Source organism: Dioscorea cayenensis, chromosome 9 (assembly GCF_009730915.1).
Source record: "Dioscorea cayenensis subsp. rotundata cultivar TDr96_F1 chromosome 9, TDr96_F1_v2_PseudoChromosome.rev07_lg8_w22 25.fasta, whole genome shotgun sequence".
NCBI classification, from domain to species: domain Eukaryota; kingdom Viridiplantae; phylum Streptophyta; class Magnoliopsida; order Dioscoreales; family Dioscoreaceae; genus Dioscorea; species Dioscorea cayenensis.
The window spans coordinates 20,293,828-20,305,111 of NC_052479.1; the positions used below are offsets into that span (position 1 = coordinate 20,293,828).

An 11,284-nucleotide genomic window follows, 5' to 3' on the forward strand; every position below is an offset into this window, starting at 1 on the left:
CACTCGGACATTGCTCCCCCTAGGACTATTGTGCTAAGTGCAATACCAATCATTATAGCTCCTAACTGATTTATAATGAGTCATGGAGATCTTTAAACACTTGGTCCCAAAACTTGAGTTCAACCATGACTAACCCTACACTATGCCCAGTGGAGAAATATCTCAGTCTCGACACAACACACTGTGCTAGGTTGCATTAAGCTCTAAGGATTCCTAGTGATAAACCCTATTCCCTAATATAGATCTAGCCTTTTGGTCCAGGCGAAAAAGATCACTAATCACAATTAAGCCCCAAATACTAAGGATTACTTCAACACTTCACTCTGTTGCTTGCACAACTAAGCCCCAGCAGAGTTTGTCTCTCAGCAATTCACTCTATTGTGATCGTAAAGAACTCTTGGAATGTTGAGGTAGGGTAAATCACACAAAAGGGAAAAGGAGACGCTCTGCTATTTCTTGACTCACCCTCTCAACCCTCTCCAATCTAGCATTGTCTAATCCTTATGGTGTGTTACTCATTCACAAAGATTACGAAAATGGATTCTCAACCCTAGTGTCACTCTAACGGAAAATCAGCACAATAAACATTCAAGATTAAAACTCAATTAAAAACATTAATTAAGAAAAGCATAATAAAAGGTCAAAGAAACAATATCATCCTAGGGTTTACAAGTCGAAGCACCCACTAAGGGTTTAGCTCCATGGAGCAAAATACAATCAACAATGAAGTCAAAAGGAAAGAGATGCAATCCATTAATAAAACCCCCTTGGTAATCATGTCGATGGTCTTGTGGAGTAGCCTCGGCCTCTTCAAAGGTTCCCTCGTCAAGCCTAAGGCACACCTAGATAAATCGATGCGGATGAAAACTCCCCCAATAACTATCTTCCGACAGAACGTGGTGTTGAAGGCAGTAGACCCACTCTAAAAACCTTGCCAAAGCCTCTCTAAACCCTAACCGCAAGCCTTTCAAAAGTTGGGGAAGAGATGGAGAAAAGATGGAAAAGAGGATCCCCAAATCGGTACAAGTCGCGGCTTTATAAAGGATTGGAGTCAGGAATCCACATGGACGTGTGGAATTTTACACGCCCGTGTGAATCTGCAGGAACCTGATTTTTTGTGGTCTGTGAACAGTAACTGCCACAGTAAATTACTACAATGATTTGCTATAGTAACCCGCTATAGTACTCCACCAAAAACACTAACGAATCCACACTATTTATCGAACTAACATAAATGGGCACACGTCTATGCTGTCGATTGCGTCACATCTTCAATAAGGGATAACATTGATGAAGATCTTGCTATCATTGCACAAGTCAGAACACATAAGTGTGACTGCCTTTGTGCCCCTCCAATTTACATATTATATCAAGCATAATGGAGATTGCCACACATCCGTATGTCTTCGAGCACAACTTGCATCTTCTCGTATGTCCACTTCAAGATTTCATTAACATAATGCATTCGCAATCTACTTTGGCTCCTTTTTTCTCAATTTAACTCCATAACACTATATGCATAAAAGAACACAAAAACAAAAGTATTAGCAATAAAACCTGATAATAGCAATGCTCATCGTAAGAAAAGAATACTTCGTATTCTTAGTACACAAACACTAATCACTTATGTTTTCACATTTGTTCACTCGAAGATTTCATCAACAACGTGCATTCATGATCTACTTTGGCTTCTTTCTTCCATACTTGTCTCCACAACCCTACATCCACAAAAGTAACACATACATATGTATGAGCAATAAAATATGATAAAAGTAATCCTTATTGTAAGAAAAAGAATACTTCTTATTACTAGTATACAAGCACTTATCAAACTCCCCTACACTTAAGCTTTTGCTTATCCTTAAGAAAAAATAAAACATTGAAGCATAGATGAAGGAAATATTGAAAGTGTTTGGCCTTAGGTTCACCAAAAGTATACAAAAGAAGCATTCTACATGAAGACGCACGCCCCTGTGGCTTCCCTGGTCATCCGAGAAGAAATATCAAGTCTAACACACGCCCGTGCGGAAATTTCCCACGGGCGTGGTCATTCACATGCCCCAACTCACGAGGCGGCCGCCGCTCGTGTTTTCTCGGGATGGAGGGAGCAACCTGCGAGTTTCGCAGGCGTGCTGAAGTACCCACGCCCGTGCATGGTTCACAAGGTTGCTCACAGGGGCGAGTCCACGCCCCTGTGTACTCTCGGGAAAAACTGCCCAACTCTGTAGAAATTCACACTCCCGTGCGGAAATTACCCACGGGCGTGCCCGGTTAGGGTGGTCATCCACGAGGCGCACCGCACGCCCCGTGCCTTCTCCGGATGAGCTCGCGGTGAACATACGCAGGGCGTGTGGAAATTCCACACGCCCGTGTGTTTTCTCAGGATGACTTAGAAAAACCTGCAGGCTCTACAGAATTAATCAGAACATGTCCACACAGTTAGAGCCTGCTCTATTATGCAAAATTTACCAGAGTAAAACACAATATAAAACTCAAATGACCAAACTTCACCAACTCACAACAAAACCAACAATGAATTCTTTTAAAGATCCACAATAAAATCGCAGCACAAGCACTCAAAAATTGAAACACAAACACTTAAATATTTATTCATGCAAGCAAACTAAACTAAAAGATACGAAAACAGTAAACACTTGGGTTGCCTCCCAAGAAGCGCTTGTTTAACGTCACTAAAGCATGACGTATCTTTTTCTTACCTCACGGGGGTTCATGAATGAAGGTTGCCCTCTTACCCATAACTTGAAAGCATGATGAGCAAAGTCTCTTGAGGGTAGAGGGTGTACTAGCGGGCTTCGGACCACCAAGCAATTGTTCATCCAACTCCCTTGGCTCATGTACGTCTCCAACAGTCTTGGGGCATTTTTCGGTGGCGTCTTGAGCCCTCTTCATTTTTGGAGCACCCTTCTTCAAGATTCCCGGGGTAGATGTTTCCTCTCCGATCGAACCAAGCATCGAGTACTTCTTCATTGCTCTCCTCTTGGTCGAACAAACCTTCATCACGGATCCGGGTTGAACATTTCCTGTATATATTCATCAATAATCTCATCGATGAGTGTCTAGAAAATACAAAGTGTCATCAAAATCGAGAGAATGCCGCATGGCTTCAGCAAGGCGGTAAGTGAGCTTATCGTCTCCGACTCTCAATATGAGCTCTCCACCGTCCATGTCAATCAATGCTTTAGAAGTCCGCAAGAACGGTCTCCCAAGTATCATGGGTACCTCTGCATCCTCATCGACATCTAGCACTACAAAGTCAACCGGAAAAATATACTTGTCCACCTTGACAAGCACGTCTTCAATGATGCCTCTCGGATGTTATACCGTTCAGTCCGCCAATTGTAAAGTCATCCGAGTAGGCCTAGGCTCACCCAAACCTAGCTTTTGGAAAAAAATGTATGGCATGACATTGATACTCGCTCCTGAATCCGCCAATGCCATTTCCTCACCTAAGTTGCCGATGTTACACGGGATAATGAAGCTTTCCGGGTCCTTTTTCTTGTTCGGCATGTTCTTTTGTAACACCGCCGAACATGAAGCATCAAGCACCACTGAAGCACTCTCCTCAAATTTCCTCTTGTTGGTCAATAGATCTTTAAGGAACTTCGCATACTTAGGTATTTGAGCCAAAGCCTCAACAAAAGGAATGTTGATGTGGAGTTGCTTGAACAAACTCAGGAACTTCTTATACTGTTCATCCCCTTGGCCATTCTTCTATCTAGAGGGATAAGGGATTCTTGGCTTGAAAGGTGGTGGTGCCACCTCTTTCTCCTTGCTTGCTCCCTTGTCAACCTCTACGACCTCGGGTGCGTGTTCTTTTGGCTTCTCACTCGGAAGCCTCCCTTCAACCTCACGACCGCTTCTCAAAGCGATCGCCTTCACATGTTCTCTCGGGTTGGTTTCCGTGTTGCTTGGTAAACTCCCATGTGGCCTTTCGGAAAGAGATTTCGCAATTTGCCTCACTTGATTTTCAAGGTTGTGCAAGGAGGCGGTGTGATTGCGAAGTGTAGCCTCGACTGATTCAAACCTTGTATTTGCCGATTGAACAAATCTAACCAAGTGCTTCTCCAAATCCGTCATTCGGGTTTCCAAGCCAGAAATTCTATTTTCCACTTGAGGGGCTTGTTGTTGTTGTTGGAACCCCGATGGCCCCATGGTCTTCTGTGGTCCTTGATTACTCCATGAAAAGTTGGGATGATTCTTCCAACCTGAATTGTAGGTGTTGCTGTATGGATTCCCTTGAGGTCTCATTCCATTACCTACAAAGTCGACATTCTCAATTGAAGAAACATCACCAATGACGATTGGGCAATCGGAGGGAGCATGTCCTCCACCACAACCGGTGCAATTGGTTACGGCCGCAACTCTATTCGAAGCTATAAGATCTAGCTTCTTACTCAAACTCTCCACTTGGGCCGCCAATGAAGTTACCGCATCAATTTCATGGAGACCGGCCACCTTTTTCTTCTCCCTCGCATTCCACTGGTAGCTATTTAACCCCATTTACTCAATCAATTAACAAGCCTCCTCAGGGGTCTTGCTACCTAAGGTACCTCCTGCCGCCGCATCCAAGAGTTGTCTTGTACCTGCATTCAACCCATTGTAGAAGGTTTGAACAATCATCCACTCCGGAAATCCGTGTTGAGGACACTTGCGCAGCAGTTCCTTGAACCGTTCCCATGTCTCAAATAGAGACTCCAATGCCAATTGCATAAAGGATGAGATCTCATTCCTAAGCTTGGTTGATTTTCCGGGAGGGAAATAACGTGCTAGAAAAGCTTCTACCATCTCCTCCCATGTAATGATTGATGCCCTAGGCAATGAGTGTAGCCACTGCTTTGCTTTCTCCTTTAAGGAAAATGGGAAGGCTCTCAATTTGATGGCATCATCCGTCACACCATTGATCTTTAGCATGTCACATACCTCGAGGAAGCTCTCTATGTGACTGTTTGGATCCTCATCAGCCAAACCGTTGAATTGTGCAGACTGTTGCATCATATGGATGAATGTCGGCTTTAGCTCGAAATTCTGAGATGTAATTGGGGGACGCACAATACTCGATTGTGTCCCCAACACTGAAGGTCTGGCATAATCGGATAGTGTCCGTTGTTGATCATTCTGTTACGCCATGTTGTCAGATCCTTCTACTTCCAAATCAGTTGGATTAGGGTATTCTTGTACAGGTTCTTTCCCTTTCCTTCGAAGTGTACGTTCAAGCTCAGGGTCTTCTTCAATCAATATTGATGGATTCCCTCTGGTCATAACCTGGAGCTGTACCAAAGAAAAAGAAAAAGAAAATCAGAAAAATGATAGAATAAGAAGATATGGAATAGAATGTGTGGTGAAATAGCTAAAAAAACAAAGTGCAAAGTATCTCTAAACGCCTAGCTCCCCGGCAACGGCGCCAAAAACATAACAAGGTCCCCTTGCTTATATCCCGCAAGTGCACGGGCTTGTCGAAGTAATAATCCCGTGCAAGCGGGGTCGAATCCACAGGGAGTAGGGAGTGAAATACTTAATTTGATTCTTAGCTATGTGGAATATCAATAGTGATAAGTGTGAAATTGATTCAATTCTCAACAATAAAAACAACAAGTGAAAGAGCAAAAGTAAGAAGAGGGTAAGGCAATCGATAAAGAACGGGGTACTCGGATAATGCTTTACCTAGGATGATCGCTTCAAGTGCAAGAACTCTCTATTATGCTTCCTGATCAATGCAATGGTGAGTCATGGAAATCCTTACATACATAGTCCCAAATCTAAGGTCAACTATGCCTAACTCTATACATGTCCTGGAGGAGAAATTGAACAATCTTAACACCTCGCAATCGCATAGAGTTGCAATGAGCTCTAGTGATTCCAAGTGATAAATCTCTTCCTAAATATAGACCTACCCCTTTGGTCCAGGTGGAAGGTCCCTAGCCACAATTAAGCCCTAGATACTAAGATCCTCTCAACGCTTCACTCCATTGCACGCGCAACTAGGCCTCAGCGGAGGTTCATCCCTTAGACTATTCACTCCATTATGGCCGCAAAGAACTTGAGGAACGGAGGTAGAATCTATCACGTCGGAGGGGAAAGGGGACGCTCCTGTACCTCTCGACTCACCCTCTCAACCCTCTCCAACCTAGCTTTGTCTAACGCTAGTGGTGTGTCACTCACTCACAAGGTTACCAACAAGAACTCTCAACCCTAGTGTCACTCTAGGGGAAATGTTCATACAATCAAGCATTCAAGGTTGGAACTCACAATAAACATCAATTTACTGAAAGCATAATAAAGAAGTTCAATGAAAGGAATACATCCTAGGGTTCACAATCAACCAAGTACCCACTAGGGGTTTAGCTCTCCATCGAGCTTAGTACAATCAAAGAAATCGAATGTAAAAGCAATGAATCCATAAAGAAACCCCCTCGATGGTCGTGTCGATGGTCTTGTGGAAAGTCCACTACTCGTTGTCCAAGGATTCCTTCGTCCGGTATAGGATACGCCTCGATGGAAGCTCCCCTACCAACCTTCTTCCTAATGGAATCATGATGTCGGAGGCGTAGAACCTCTCCAAAACCTTGGCCAATACCCCTCGAACCCTAGCCGAAGCTCTCTCACAAGTTGGGCAAAAGATGGAGAAAAGAATACCAAAATCGGGGCTGAATCGGCTTTAAATAGGGCTGGAATCGGGCAACTCCACGGGCGTGGATAATTTCCACACGCCCGTGTGGATTCTCTGTTTCTCTGATTTCTTGGCCGGCTGTGAACAGTGTTGCTGCAGTGCTCTGCTACAGTCTTTGGCCTGATTACCTTCCCAATTCCATACTTTCATCGGGGTAACACAAACGGGCACATGTTCACATCGTGAATCACTTTCTTCTTCAATGACGTACATGTTGGCTGGGCTCTTGTTCTTATATGCATAAGTCGGAATGCTCAAGCGTGACTGCCTTTGTGCCCCTCCAAATAGATGTGCTCACTCGAATGCGAGGAGGTTGGCACACACTCTAGCATCTGACACCTGACCTATGTCTTCGCATTTGAACCTTAACAAGATCTCCTCCAAAATAGGTGCATTATGATCCACATTGGCCCATTTCCTTCATACTCGGCTTCACAACCCTACCTACGTAAAAGTAACATAAAAACACACATATTAATGTAGAAAACTGAGGAAAGTAATGCTCAACATAAGGAATGAACGCTTCGCATTCATATCGCACAAGCACTTATCAGCGTGTCTTCTCTGGATGGGTCAAAAAAATTACAAACTCTATAGAAAATTTTTGCACACTTATACACATACAGAGCCTGCATTTGCTATGCAAAATTGATAAGAGAATCATTAAAAAGACGCTCAATCACCCAAGAAAGTTTGCTAATCACAATTAAGCACATGAAAAAAACCAATGATTCATAGAAAAAGCACAACAATAGCATGGAAAAATCAAGACACCGACACTCAAACTCTTATTCATGCAAGCACTAAACTAAAATGTAAAAAACAGTAAGACTTGGGTTGCCTCCAAAAAAGCACTTGTTTAACATCACTAAGCTTGACACAACTGACCTTACCTCATAGGGGCTCATAGATGAAGGTTTCCCTCTTACACTTAACCTGAAAGCATGATGAGCATAATCTTTACAATATAGAGGGAGAGTTGTCGAGAATGTTACCATATCGGTGTACGTCACCCTTACTCCATTCTTGCACATCACCATTAGCCTTGGGGCATTTCTTCTGGCATCTCCTTGCTCACTTCATCTTCTGAATCATCTTCTTCATGATCCCCGGGGTAGGTTGTACCTTGTCCTCTAGACCAAGCATCACAACTTCTTCATTCTCCATTTCTTGGTCTAGGAACCCCTCGTATGGGTCCGGACACATAATTTCCTTGACATATTCATCTATTAGTTCATCCGTAGTGTCAAGGAAGTAAATAGTATCATCAAAGTCTAGAGAATATCTCATGGTTTTGGCGAGGCGATATGTAAGCTTGTAATGCCCAACTTGTAAAGTCAACTCCCCACCATCCATATCAATAAGAGCCTTGGAAGTGTGCAACAATGGCCTCCCAAGTATCAAAGGAACATCAACATCCTCATCAACATCCAATATTACAATGTCCACAGGAAATATGTACTTGTCAACCTTCATAAGTACATCTTCGATGATGCCCCTCGGGTGTCATCCGAGTGGGCCTATGTTGTCCCAAGCCTAGCTTCTGAAAGAATGAGTAAGGCATGATGTTGATACTTAAGCTTTTGCATGTCATCAAGAAAAAATTAAACATTCGTTGCATAGATGAAGGAAATTTTGGAAGTGTGACAAGTGCTTGTGCGATATGAATGCGAAGCGTTCATTCCTTATGTTGAGCATTACTTTTCTCAGGTTTTTACATTAACATGTGTGTTTTTATGTTACTTTTATGCAGGTAGGGTTGTGAGGCCGAGTATGAAGGAAATAGGACAATGTCGATCATAATGCACCTATTTTGGAAGAGATCTTGCTAAGGTTCAAACGCGAAGACATAGGTCAGGTGTGAGATGCTAGAGTGTGTGCCAACCTCCTCGTATTCGAGTGAGCACATTCATTTGGATGGGCACAAAAGGCGGTCACACTTTCGAGCAATCTGATTTATGCATATAAGAACAAGAGATCCACCAATGTGTACATCATTGAAGAAGCAAGTGATTCCACGGCGTAGCGTGTGCCCGTTTGCGTTACCCCAATGAAAGTATGTAATTACGGGTATTTCCGTGATCTTGTAGCGAGGTTACGCGAGAAAAAAACACTATAGCAAGTACTATAGCAGCCGACCAATCGAGAGAAACATAGAATCAACACGGGCGTATGGAAGTATCACGCCCGTGTGGAAATCCATAGGGGCGTGTGACATCGCTGCATGCCCGTCTGCGATCTCCGATTCGAGCCATATTTAAAAGCCCGATTTCGAGCATTCTTTTCTCCATCTTTTTCACAACTTGCTGAGAGGGGTTTTGACTAGGGTTTCGAGGGGTATTGGCCAAGGTTTTGGAGAGCTTCTGGCTCTGCACGTCGTCATTCCATTAGGAAGAAGGTTGGTGGGGAGCTCGATCGGCGTATCCTAGCTGACTGAAGCTCGCATGGGACGGCAGTGAAGAGACTCCCACAAGACCATAGACATGACCATCGAGGGGTTTTCTTTATGGATTCATTACTTTTACATTCAATTTCGTGATTGTGCCGCAGCTCCATGGAAGCTAAACTCCTAGTGGGTGCCCTGGGTGATTGTGAGACCCTAGGATGTACATGTTTCATTGAACTTCTTTATTATGCTTTCAATAAATTGATGTTTATGTGTGAGTTCCAACCTAGAATGCTTGATTGTATGAACATTTCCCTAGGTGACACTAGGCTGAGAGTTCTTATTGTGCCCAACAGGTGAGTGACACACCACTGGCGTTAGACAAATCTAGGTTGGAGTGGGTTGAGAGGGTGACTTCGAGAGAATGCGAGGGCGTCCCTTTTCCCCTCCGGCGTGATAGGTCCGATCTCCGTTCCTTGAGTTCTTTGCGGCCCGTAATAGGTGAATGGTCTAGGGGATGAACCTCGGCTGCCTAGTTGCGTGTTCAATGGGGTGAGCGTTGAGGGATCTTAGTATCTGAGGGAGCTAATAATTGGGCTAGAAAGGGACCTTCACTTTGGACCAAAGGGTTGGGTCTATAATTAGGAAGCGATTTATCACTTGGAATCCTAGAGCCCCATTGCAACTTTCCAGTCGAGTGCGAGGGTTGAGAGGGTTACTTAATCTCTCTCCGGGACATGAATAGAGTTAGGCATGAGTTGACCTTAGATTTGGGACTATGTATGTGAGATTTCCACGACTCACCATTGAATCGATTAGGAAGCATAATGAGAGTTCTTGCACTGAAACGATTTTCCTAGGTGAAGCATCGTCCAGTACCCACATCTTTATCGATTGCCTTAACCTTTTTCTTTTATTCTTGCTCTCTCACTTGTTCTTTTTATTATTGAGGAGAGTGAATCAGATTTCACACCAATCATTGATTGATCTTCCACATAGCTAAGAACCAAATTAAGTATTTTCATTCCCTACTCCTGTGGATTCGAGCCCGCTTCCGGTCAGGATTATTACTTTGACAAACCCGTGCACTTGAGGGATATAAGGAAGGGGAACTTGTCAAGTTTTTGGCGCCGTTGCCGGGGAGTTAGGCGTTTAAAGATACTTTTTACTTTGTTTTCTTAGCTGTTTTCACCTACTATTTCGTATATCTTCTTGATTCTATCATCATTACGATTTTTCTTTTTCTTTTACTTTTGGTGCTGACTCCGGGTTATGACCGAGGGAATCCATCAATATTGATTGAAGGAGACCTGAGCTTGAGCGTGCACGCCGAGAGGAAAGGAAAGAACACGTATAAGAACAATCTAATCCGCTGATTTGGAAGTGAAGAGATCGACAACATGGCGTGAACAAAATGAGCAACAACCGACACTATCCGATTATGCCAAACCTTCAGTGTTGGGGACACAATCGAGTATTCATCCATATACAGCTCAGAATTTCGAACTAAAGCCGATATTCATCCATATCTCTGCGCCGATCCGCGCAATTCAGCGGTTTGGCCGATGAGGATCCAAAGCGATCGCATAGAAAGCTTCCTCAAGGTGTGTGACATGTTGAAGATAAATGGTGTGACGGATGATGCCATCAAATTGAGAGCCTTCCATTTTCCTGAGGGAAAGCAAGCGGGTGGCTACACTCGTTACCCTGGGGCATCCAATCACTACATGGGAGGAGATGGTAGAAGCTTTCTAGCCCGTTATTTCCTCCCGGAAAATAAGCAAAAGCTTAGGAATGAGATCTCATCACTTTGTCATCGGTTGGAATTAGGTCTCTATGTTGAGACATAGGAAAGGTTCAAGGAACTCTGCATGCCAGTGTCACAACCACGGATTCGCAGTGGATGATTGTTCAAAGCTGCTACAATGGTTTGAACTCGAGGTGCAAAGCAACTCTTGGATGCATGCGGGCAGGTATCTTAGGTAGCAAGACACGTCACGAGGCCGTCAATTGATTGAAATGGGGGTTAAATAGCTACGAGTGGGCAGCTAGGAAAAGAAAGGTGGCGGACTCCATGAAATTGATGCGGTAACTTCATTGGAGCGCCCAAGTGGAAAGTTTGAGTAGAAGCTAGATCTTATAGCTTGAATAGAGTTGCGACCATGACAAATTGTACGGTTATGGTGGAGGACGTAGCTCCTTCCGATTGC

General features: G+C 43.8%; 1 non-coding gene across 1 annotated transcript; it reads left to right on the plus strand.

The window, feature by feature from the left end:
- The first annotated feature begins 4,651 nt into the window (after window positions 1-4,651).
- Window positions 4,652-4,758, plus strand: LOC120269863. Its single transcript, XR_005539494.1, has one exon. It is a non-coding gene; the product is annotated as a small nucleolar RNA R71 (small nucleolar RNA).
- Window positions 4,759-11,284: the final 6,526 nt, after the last annotated feature.